Raw genomic sequence first — 10,701 nt, 5'->3', positions numbered from 1 at the left:
AGGGAAGTGGGGGGCGCTATGGGGGACTTTTGGGATAGCATTGGAAATGTAATTGAGGAAAATATGTAATAAAAATATTAAAAATCAAAAAAAAATCACAGACTATTGCAGGTAGCAGTTCAGGCTTCAGGACTGGAGCCTCAGTTGTTTCTCTAAACTACTACACAGCCCAAAGCAAACCTCCATAGCTCATCAACAGGAAAAGTTATTACCTGCCTTAGAGAATTACTGTAAAAATGAGATTAGACTATTTAGGTATAATGAGTGTTTAACATACTTCTAGAAAGCAATACGAAGTTATGAACATTAGCAAATATAATTAAACAAGCTATGCATGTATGCATGGTATTCTTCTGAACAAAAAATAGCATGGTATATGTGCATATGTTTATTCACATACACATATTTGCAGTTTGCTCCTTTCCCATATCTATATGTAGCTCACTTTTCATATTTAACATACAGATAGATATTTCTTTTAGCACCTAGACAGTATCCCACAGAAGAAATGTACTGTATATTATTCAGCTGCTCATTCCCTGGTGCTTGAATATTTTTACTTTTCCATTTATTTTAATGTCACAAATATACTTCTCATAAGCATGTTTTGGTGAAATTTAAAATGGAAATAGATTTGGCTGTTTTCACCTATAAACTGAAACATTCGGAAGGCTGAGGCAAGAGGATTTGGGGTTAAAGGCCAGTTTTGGATTCATAGCAAAATGACGTTTCCAAATAAACAAAGGCAGGATTTAGCAGGGCTGAAGCAAATAAAGGTTTAGCATCCATAATAAATGTTATTAGTTATGTTAAACACCCATCTACACAAGATTTAAAATAGTAGCTTCAGTCTTCTTCTAACAGATCTTGTCAGAGGTATAATGATTCTAAGAGTCAAACCCATGAAGACATCATAGCTCTAAATTGCCAACTAAATGTAAATTGAATATTTCTTGTGCACAGGCTGTCCTGGGCTCCCTTACGCATGAACTGTCCTCATGTCCCTTCCTAACACTACTGATAACCTAAGTTCAACATAGCAAAGGCTCATGTTTGACCTCATTTCCATTTAGCAACTTCTGCTCGGAAAAACCAATTGACTGACGAGTCCGTGAAGAAACTTTTTGTTTATAGTTCTCAAAAAGACGTTTATGAGCTCCTATATAATAAGATAAGGCTGCTCTCAAATAAATACCCTAATGATGTACCTCAGAGTCTTAGAAAACAAACCAAAGTTGAAATTTAGACATGTAAATAAATAATAAGGATCAAGAAGGAAATTAATGAAATTGAGATAAAGCAAATAATACAAGTAGGCATGGTCGATGGAATAGCTAATTCTTTATAAAGTTAAATAAGACAAACAGCCAAATTAATAAAGGAAAAAGATACTCAGGTTAATACATTTAAAGACTAGAAGTGATGTTAAAACAGATAGATACCAGTGAACTCAAGAGGAGCAGTAGAAAATATTTTGGAAAGTTATGCTCCAATATATAGAACAACTAGAAGAAAGGAACAAATTCCTAGATACATAAAAACCTACTGTTCTGATTAAGCTTGATTGTGAACTCAGTAGGATGTTGAGCCACCATGAAGACAAACACCTGAATGTGTCTAAGAGAGAGTTTCTAGACTACGCTAACTGAGCTGAAGAAATTTCCCCCTAAATGTGCTAACGTTCTCAACTGGATTTTAAAGAGTGAAGCTAAAAGGGAGTTCATTTGGATGGTGGTGGTACACGCCTTTACTCCCTGCACTTGGGAGGTTGAGGCAGGCAGATCGTGGAGTGTGTTCAAGTAAACAGCCAGAAAGTATCAGAGTAGCCATCAGGAATCACACTAAAAAGAGCTCTCTGCGTTCTGCATTCTATAAGTTTAATCTTGATGTCAGAGATAAATTCATGAAGGCTATCAAGCAGACTATGTCAGTTGACGTGAAATGTTATCAGAGACAGTGGTTTGTAAACATGTTGCTGGCCACTGGGCTAGACAAGACTGCCCCTGGGGACCTTATTGACTGATGTAGTAAGATAGGAATATGGTTTGATACTTCATTGAGTATGGTAAGCAGGGGAGTAGGCAGATTCAGGGGTGACTTCCAACTTTCTGGCCTGAATAAATATGCAATAGTCCAAAAGAAACAACAGCAATAGGCACAAACACTGTGCACAGCATAGGCATGAGCTAGTGCTGATGCCCTGGGTAAGAGTGGCTACTCTTAGGAAACTTACTTGGTCTTTCTACTATGCTAAAACTGTATAATTCCCTTGTGTGGGTAACTGAACGTTGGGCCCAGTGTGAAGGATTTATTTAACAAGAATCTAAGAAGTATGAAGGAAAACACTTTCGTGGATGGAAAATGTAAAAGTAAAAAACTCTGGCAGAAAGGGAAATTTTTACAAGTCCTGTAGAGTCACGTGACTCTGTTAACTATGCAATATTCTGAAGCCTGTTGGTATCACTGAGTCAATAAAACTCACCTTGCATAAGCAAACACACTCACCAAGATAAATAGTCCTGCAGTGTCAAAACTAAAACGAGCATGGGTATGTTTGGAGTTAGCCAATAATTCCAGAGGAACAAAAACACAAAGTTGGGTGGAAATGAAAAGCAAGGTAGGATTGGCCAGTCCATCTCCCAACCAAGGTAACCACAGTGAGGGGAGGAAGAAGGAACATGATGCATGCCCAGTATGGGAGTATCGGAAATTATGAGTGCCGAGGACTCTATCCAACTAACAGAACTCTATTCTAGAATGGTTTCCAATACTTTCAAGAAGTTACGAGGCCAAATCTCTGGGCCGGTTTACAGCAATTAATATATTACGTTCTCTATTAAGGAATCAGATGTTGCCTCCCCATTCTAAACCTTTCCATTTGTAGCATTGTCCTGATGTGTTGAGAATTTGTGTAGACATCTGGAGGCATCCCTGAAGCCACTTTGAAATAAGGTCAGCATGGCCATAGCTACTTAGTGTAAAGCGGTCTTGTTTTCAAAATGGTCTCAAAAAAACCTTATTAAATTTATAGAAATTTCAAATATGCCCTAAGTCAACTCATCAAACTTCAACAACAAAAATAGGAAAACTAGGAAATACACTCTGTCCAAATGGAAAGTCTTTGCTTCCCTAGCCGATGTTGGGTCATCAGCCTAAGGTTGTATAATATCATCAACAGCTGTGGCAAAGTCACTGACCGTTCATCTTTCCCCGAAAACAACTCCTCCACTAAGCAGATCACCATTCCATCAATAAAGCAGGGATTGCAACACTCCAAAGACAGACTGTGGAGGAGAGAAAATGAGAAAGAGATCTTGATTTATTATCTTTTGTGCTTTAGACAAATCCTATAAGATGTATTTTATTTTTCTTTATATGTCTCTGTGTGTGTGTGTGTCTGTATGTATATGCCTGGGGGATGCCCATGAAGGATGCCACATTTCTTGAAGCTGAAGTTACAGATCTGAGTGCTGGGAACAAACTCTGATGGAGCAGCTTACCTGCTGAGCCATCTCTTCAGTCTCTGTCCCTCTGTCTGTCTCTGTCTCTCTTTCTCTGTCTCTGTCTCTCTCTCTCTCTCTCTCTCTCTCTGTGTCTCTGTCTCTCTCTCTGTCTCTCTCTGTGTGTCTGTGTGTGTGTGTGTGTGTGTGTGTGTGTACACATGTTGGTATGGTTGTGTATGTATGTGTGTAAATGTGAATGGAGAGCAGAGGACAGCCTGGGCTTTGTTCTATTTGTGAGATGGCTTCTCTTACTAGCCTGACTGAGGCTTGTTCATTCAGCTAACCTGGCTGATCACCGAGACCCAAGGATCCTCTAGTCTCAGCTTCCTCTGCTGGAATTTAAAAAAAAAAAAAAAGAGTTTTTCCTTCACCACCGGAGTTCAGGAGATCAAACTCAGTCCATCAGACTTCACAGCCAGCACCTTGACTGGCTGAGCCAACCTGCTGCCATCTTTTTGTTTCCACCCAAGTGTCTTATGTACCTTCAGCCCTAGACCCCTATGTAACCAAAGATGACCTGGAAATCCTGGTTCTCTTGTTTGTCTCCTAAGTGTTGGGGTTCTACCCATGGCTTCTGATTAATGATCACTTGTAACATCAGCAAAATGTCAGCAGCCCTTGGATTGGATTCAGATACTGCACTGTGGACCAGAGACGGTGTCCACCACCTACTTTCCCACCAGAGGTAGCCCTTCTATGTCTTCATCAGTGCTCTGCTCTGCTTTCAGAGTCTCCAGCTGGCCATGTCTAACTCGTTTCCTTTTCTCTCCAGTCCATGATATCTGAACTTGCACTTCTGCTTCTACATAATACAAGTACTATCGAAGCTAAACAGAATCCGGATAATATAGAGTCTTGCATCATGTTTGGATCATAGTACCTGTTTTCTTCCTTTTAAAGGCATAATCCATAATGCCAGAGGTAACTGAATTTCAAAATAAGATTGACACAAATAAATACTTAGTTGGACAGAGTGGCCACATGGGAGTTATACTGGAGCATGTGAACATGTCTTGTGACTCATAAAATCCACCCACCAACCATGCTCAGTCTCACAGACTGGAAAGTCAGTCTGTGTGCCTCCAGATGTGAATACTCCCATATTAACTTGCACTTTGGGATTCAAGAAATCTTTCCTTTCTCCCTGAAGAAAGGAAGTCTGTGGGGCATTGAGTTATGCACAGACAGGCTGGTCTTCAGTTGAGCTGAGGTCTGAACCTCAGAAGGAAGGCGTTCCCTTATGCTCCTGGAACTCTGGCTCCTGCCTAAGTTACCGCCCTCCACAGCCCCCACAAGAGAAGCATGGCTAGAAGTCACATAGGCAATGTCCTAAGCTTCTTTAGGTGGAAAGTGTGTGGCAGACCTCCCATGCCTGCCTGTCTAGAGCATAGGTGGAACTCTGGTGAGGCGTGGGTCTTTCCTTCCCAATCTTCCCCAGGGCCCCGTTTTAGTTCCCACAGAAGTCAAAGCACTGAAAATTGCAACAAGGCTGGGGGGTAGGGTTGACATACTTAAGCTGCAGCAGACAGGCTCAGCTTCAGCACCTCAAGTGCCATTTGCCACCATTCAAGTCAGGAACCAGAATCCTTTTATTCCATACAACTGCTAACAGTGCACTTGACCATACTATTTTTATTAGATATTTTATTTACATTTCAAATGTTATCCCCTTTCCTAGTCTCCCCTGAAAATCCCCTATCCCCTCCCCCTCCTCCTGATCCCCAACCCACCCACTCCCATTCCTGGTCCTGGCATTCCCCTATACTGGGGCATAAAGCCTTTGCAGGACCAAGGGCCTCTCCTCACATTGATGACCGACTAGGCCATCCTCTGCTACATATATAGCTAGAGCCACAAGTTCCACCATGTGTTTTGATTGGTGGTATAGTTCCAAGGACCTCTGGGGGGTACTGGATAGTTGATGTTCCTTCTCTGGGGCTTCAGTCCCCTTCAGCTTCCTGTGTATTTCTCTGGCTCCTTCATTGGGGACCTTGTGCTGTGATGACTGTGAGCAGGCACTAGCAGAGCCTCACAGGAGACAGCTATATCAGGCTCCTGTCAGCAGGCTCTTGTTGGCATCTGCCTAGTGTCTGGGTTTGGTGGTTGGTTATGGGGTAGATCCCCAAGTGGGGCAGTCTCTGGATGGCTGTTCCTTCAGGCTCTGCTCCAAACTTTGTCTCTGTAACTCCTTCCATTGGTATTTTTGTTCCCCATTCTAAGAAGGAACGAAGTATCCACACTTTGGTCTTCCTTCTTGAGTTTTATGTGTTTTGTAAATTGTATCTTGGGTATTCTAAGTTTCTGGGCTAATATCCATTTATCAGCTAATATCCACATATCATATGTGTTCTTTTGTGATTGGGTTACCTCACTCAGGATGATATCCTCCAGATCTATCCATTCGCCTAATAATTTCATAAATTCATTGTTTTTAATAGCTGAATTGTGTAAATGTACCACATTGTGTAAATGTACCACATTTTCTATATCCATTCTTCTGTTGAGGGACATCTTGGTTTTTTCAACTTCTGGCTATTATAAAGAAGGCTGCTATGAACATAGTGGAGCATGTGTCCTTATTCCAAGTTGGAACATCTTCTGGGTATATGCCCAGAAGAGGTATTGCTGGATCTTCTGGTAGTACTATGTCCAATTTTCTGAGGATCCACCAAACTGATTTCCAGAATGTATGTACCAGCTTGCAATCCTTTGACCATACTTTTAAATTTTAAGTTTGATTACTGGTCAGCTTGGAACAACAAAGGCAAACCTTTGACCAAGTGACCTATCCTAGAAGATTTGAAAACAGTTGATTAGTTTATGAAATGGTTAAAGACATGAATGAAATCTTTAAATAAAATAAAACCCAAAGGCTTTTTTCAAACAGCAAGCACAGTAAGGCAGGTGAAGCCAGCCTACCACCTGAGTGGTTTCCCAACATATAACCAACAAGGAAAATCAATAAGACAGAGGCAAACAAATCAATATAGTGTGCAAGCAAATATTGAACATGGGGTTCCCAGAGGAGCAAATCAGCAGTAAACACAAAACAGGCGTCATCTTATGATCAATAGAAGAAACTGCAAATGAAACCACAAAGAAACTATGAAGGGTGCTTCTAGGGTGGGGGATGGTAGAGGTAAAACATTCCCAAGTACCAGAAAGGACAACCACAATAGGGACTCCCATGCCCCGCTGAGAGGGCAGTGAGAATTCCCATGACTACTTTGGAAAGCAATGTAACTGCTCTCTAGGATCTTGAGAATGGACATAAGCTACGCCCAAGGTTTTCACAAGTTTCCCTTGTGTATTCTAGAGCACCACGTCTGCAGCTGGAAATTTAGTAGCCATACTAATTCTCAATCAGGGTGCGGTGGTAGACACAGGAGAATTGGGAGTTCAAGGCTACAAGAGACCCTTCCTAAATAAACAAAGAAAATAAAGGAAAAGCAGAAAAGAGGGTAAGTCTTTCAGCCCCAGCTCAGACGTACTGAGTGGGAGTTGGAACATCGTGATTTTTGAATCTGAAGGTCAGTAGTAGGGAGCAAGTACTGACCTAGGAAGAAGAGCTGCATGGGGTTTCTTTCTTTTTTTTTTTTTTAATTAGGTATTTTCCTCAATTACATTTCCAATGCTATCCAAAAAGTCCCCAATACACTCCTCCACCCCCAGTCCCCCACCCACCCCCACCCCTTGGCCCTGGCATTCCCCTGTACTGGGGCATATAAAGTTGGCAAGTCCAATGGGCCTCTCTTTCCAGTGATGGCCAACTAGGCCATCTTTTGATACAAATGCAGCTAGAGTCAAGAGCTCTGGGGTACTGGTTAGTTCATAATAATGTTCCACCTATGGGGTTGCAGCTCCCTTTAGCTCCTTGGGTACTTTCTCTAGCTCCTCCATTGGGGGCCCTGTGAATGAAGATTTTCAACTCAGAGGACCAGCAAATATNTTCAACAAAATTATAGAAGAAAACTTCCCAAACCTAAAGAAAGAGATGCCCATGAACATACAAGAAGCTTACAGAACTCCAAATAGACTGCATGGGGTTTCTATAGTTGAGAAAAAAAAGTCTGTAATGACGGCTTAGTATGGATGAAATGAGCCTGTCTTGGAAGCATAAAGCCAATGCATCCTAAGACTCTGAGATGCTGCTTTTGGGTGGAGATGTTGCAGGATTCAAACGAAAGCCCTTCTTTGCCTACAGCTAAAGAAGCCTGAAATATTCAAGACTGTGAACGTTCCCCATTTGTTATCTCCAGAAGAACGAATGTTTGGCAGCATTGTCTGAAGACTGGTCATTGGACTATTTTATGCCACAGGCAAGAAGAGAATTTTACAGGCTAAAGTAGCATCATATTCAAGAGTCTTTTGATCTTGTGAGTATTCAAAGTATATAGGCACCATCCACACTCATGACTGTGTTTACCACCCACTGTGACTGCATTCGTTCAACCGATGGACCAATGCGCAAGAGCTTTCTTCAAAGCATCCTGTTTACCACCAATGGTTGCTCAGGCCATTGGACATGATCAACTCTAAATGAAAGCTGCCAGAATTTTTGAATAGCATTAATGTTCTGCTGTCTGAAAGGCTCCATAAGCATGAGGAGGAGTCAGGCCAGACACATCAGTGGCATTTGGGAAAACAATTTAAAAACAGACTCAAAAGTTAGGGTTGTCTTCACACAAGAGATTTTTTTTTTTTTTTTTTTAGTGCCTTAGCAGGCAATGTGGTGGGAGTTTGAAGTAAAAAGCACCAGGTCCCACCTTTGTCTGGCAAAGTCTCTAATCTTAAAGATTTCTGAGGGGAGAGGAGGCTTGTGTTGTGAAGAAACGGGCTCAATCAACATGTTGCCTGTGCTGTGTGACAGAGAATGTGTGACTTCAGCTGTGTGAGAATTAGTCAGAAAACATCCAGAATGGGGCATTGATGAAGATCTTCACAAGCCCCTTTGGGACAGAGGCTGAAGAGCTTTCCAGTGACTACCTAGGGAACTGGATGAAGACAGAATCCACAAAGTGGGAGCAGAGGCACCAAGAAATCTCACAAGGGAACTGGCAGAGGTACAGGTACTCTCAGCAAAGGGCACCAAAGTTAGCAGAGGTGAATAGCACAGGTTTACACGATCAGACAGGCAGATACAGGATGCTCTTGATTACCACGAAGAAATATCAAAAGAAGAAACAAATGGTGTAGCCAATGCTTGGCATCTTCCCAACAGATACTGTACCTGCTAAGTCAGTAGGCATCGATGCCCTTGTGCCTTCTGCCACCTGTTCTTGAGTCTCATCAGGAAAGAGATTAAATTCATGATTATGTCATCATAGCTACTGCAAGCGATTTTAGTGAGATGGATTAAACATCCTCAAGACCACATGTACCTTCAGCTCTGTGGTTTAAGAACCTGTTCACCCACTCTCTTCACTTTCCATACAACATGCAACATACCACCCAAGTTTTAAACACTTTATTGAAACATTGGCTTTAAACGATTTTGTCTAACTATAGACTTAAAGTAAGTCTCCCCAGCATGTTTAAGTTGGGCTAGACTGAATTATAATGGTTGACAGGATGGCCATACTAAATGTGGATTTGTTGAGCTGTAAGGCAAGGAGCAGCTCGGATTGAATTGGATCATTGCGACATCTAGTGGTCATAATAAGTATTACAGCAACACAACCAGAAACAAGTACAATTTAATGAATCCTTACTATCTGGGTTCCTGGATTTTTCAAAAGTTTCTGCTTTCGCTTTTTAGTCACCGCTTCCAGGCATCTATAAATTTGTCTTTTCAATGTGTAGGTCACTTTGGGAGAGTGTGCCATGTATGCATGAGTTATGAGGTCTAGCTCCTAGCTTCCTGACAAATGTAACTATTATGTCAGTTCCAATGTTCCTGGACAGGTGCCTCCTATCCCACTCTCCAGGTAAGGGAGAGCGACAGGAAAAAGCTCTGAGCTCTTGATTTGTGTGCTGTGAACCAAACTTGGGTCCTCTGCAAGAGCAATCTGCATTCTTAGCTGTTGTTGAGCCATCTCTCCAGCTCCAACGTTTTAAAAATAATATTGGGGCTAGAGAAATGGTTCAGTGGGCAAACTGCTCACAGTGGAAACATGAGGGCCTGTGTTCAGATATATCAACACCCACCTAAAAGTCAAATGCGAATGCACGAGCCTGTAACCCCACTGGAGCTTGAGGGCTAACTGAACAGTCAGTCTAGCCAAGGGGTGAAGCCCAGGTTCATTGAAAAGAATCTGTTTCAAAAAATAAAGCCTAGAGAAAAAGAAAGATCCCAAAAGCCAACTTCTAAACTCTATGCATACATACCACCACCACCATCATCATAGTAATGTAAATTGAAGAATATAATACCAGTTAAATACCATAAATCCATAGTGATGAACATCAACTAAAAGAAAACCAAGGTAAGGGAGAAGGCTTTGTGGATCAATGTGCTTGTCCTAGGAGCCTGATAAAATGGCTGGATGTGCTGTGGTGCCTCACAGCACTCCCAGTACGGAGAGGTAGGAGGTGGAGACAGGAGAATTACCCAGAAGCTCATAAGCCAGCTAGCTTGGAATATTTAGCAAGGGGGGGGGGGACAAAAAGAGACCCTGCCTAACAATGTGGAAGAAATAATTGACTCCCCAATATTGTTCTGATCTCCACATGTGCACCATAGTGACATGAATCTGCCCTTCACACACACACACACACACAAATTAATGAAATTAATTTTTATTTTAAAAATCCAGGAAAATGTATCTACTTACTTAGGTAAAGGATATTATATACAAAAGCATATTTAAAGCAAAAGGTTTCTTTGTAGCATTTGTGGTTTTATACCCATTTATTTACTTATTTACTTATTTACTTACTTACCTTTATTTTATGTGCATTGGGTTTTTTTTGCCTGCATGTATGTCTATGTGAGAATGTCAGATCTCAAGAGTTACAGACAGCTGCGAGCTGGCACGTGGGTACTGGGATTTGAACCCTGGTCATCTAGGAAGTGCAGTAGTCAGTGTTCTTAACCGCTGAGCCATCTCTCCAAGTCCTATACCCATGTCTTTAAGAACTGAAACCTCACACCATAATCTTGAATTTAGAGGAATTCTGTAAAGGGGTTTCTCCCAAAAGCCCTAGATACATAATTAAACTTCATAAGAACCAAAAATCTGTCTAACCGAAGTGCCCT

Source organism: Mus caroli, chromosome 14 (assembly GCF_900094665.2).
Source record: "Mus caroli chromosome 14, CAROLI_EIJ_v1.1, whole genome shotgun sequence".
Taxonomy (NCBI): domain Eukaryota; kingdom Metazoa; phylum Chordata; class Mammalia; order Rodentia; family Muridae; genus Mus; species Mus caroli.
Note: the sequence above shows the minus strand (reverse complement) of the source record.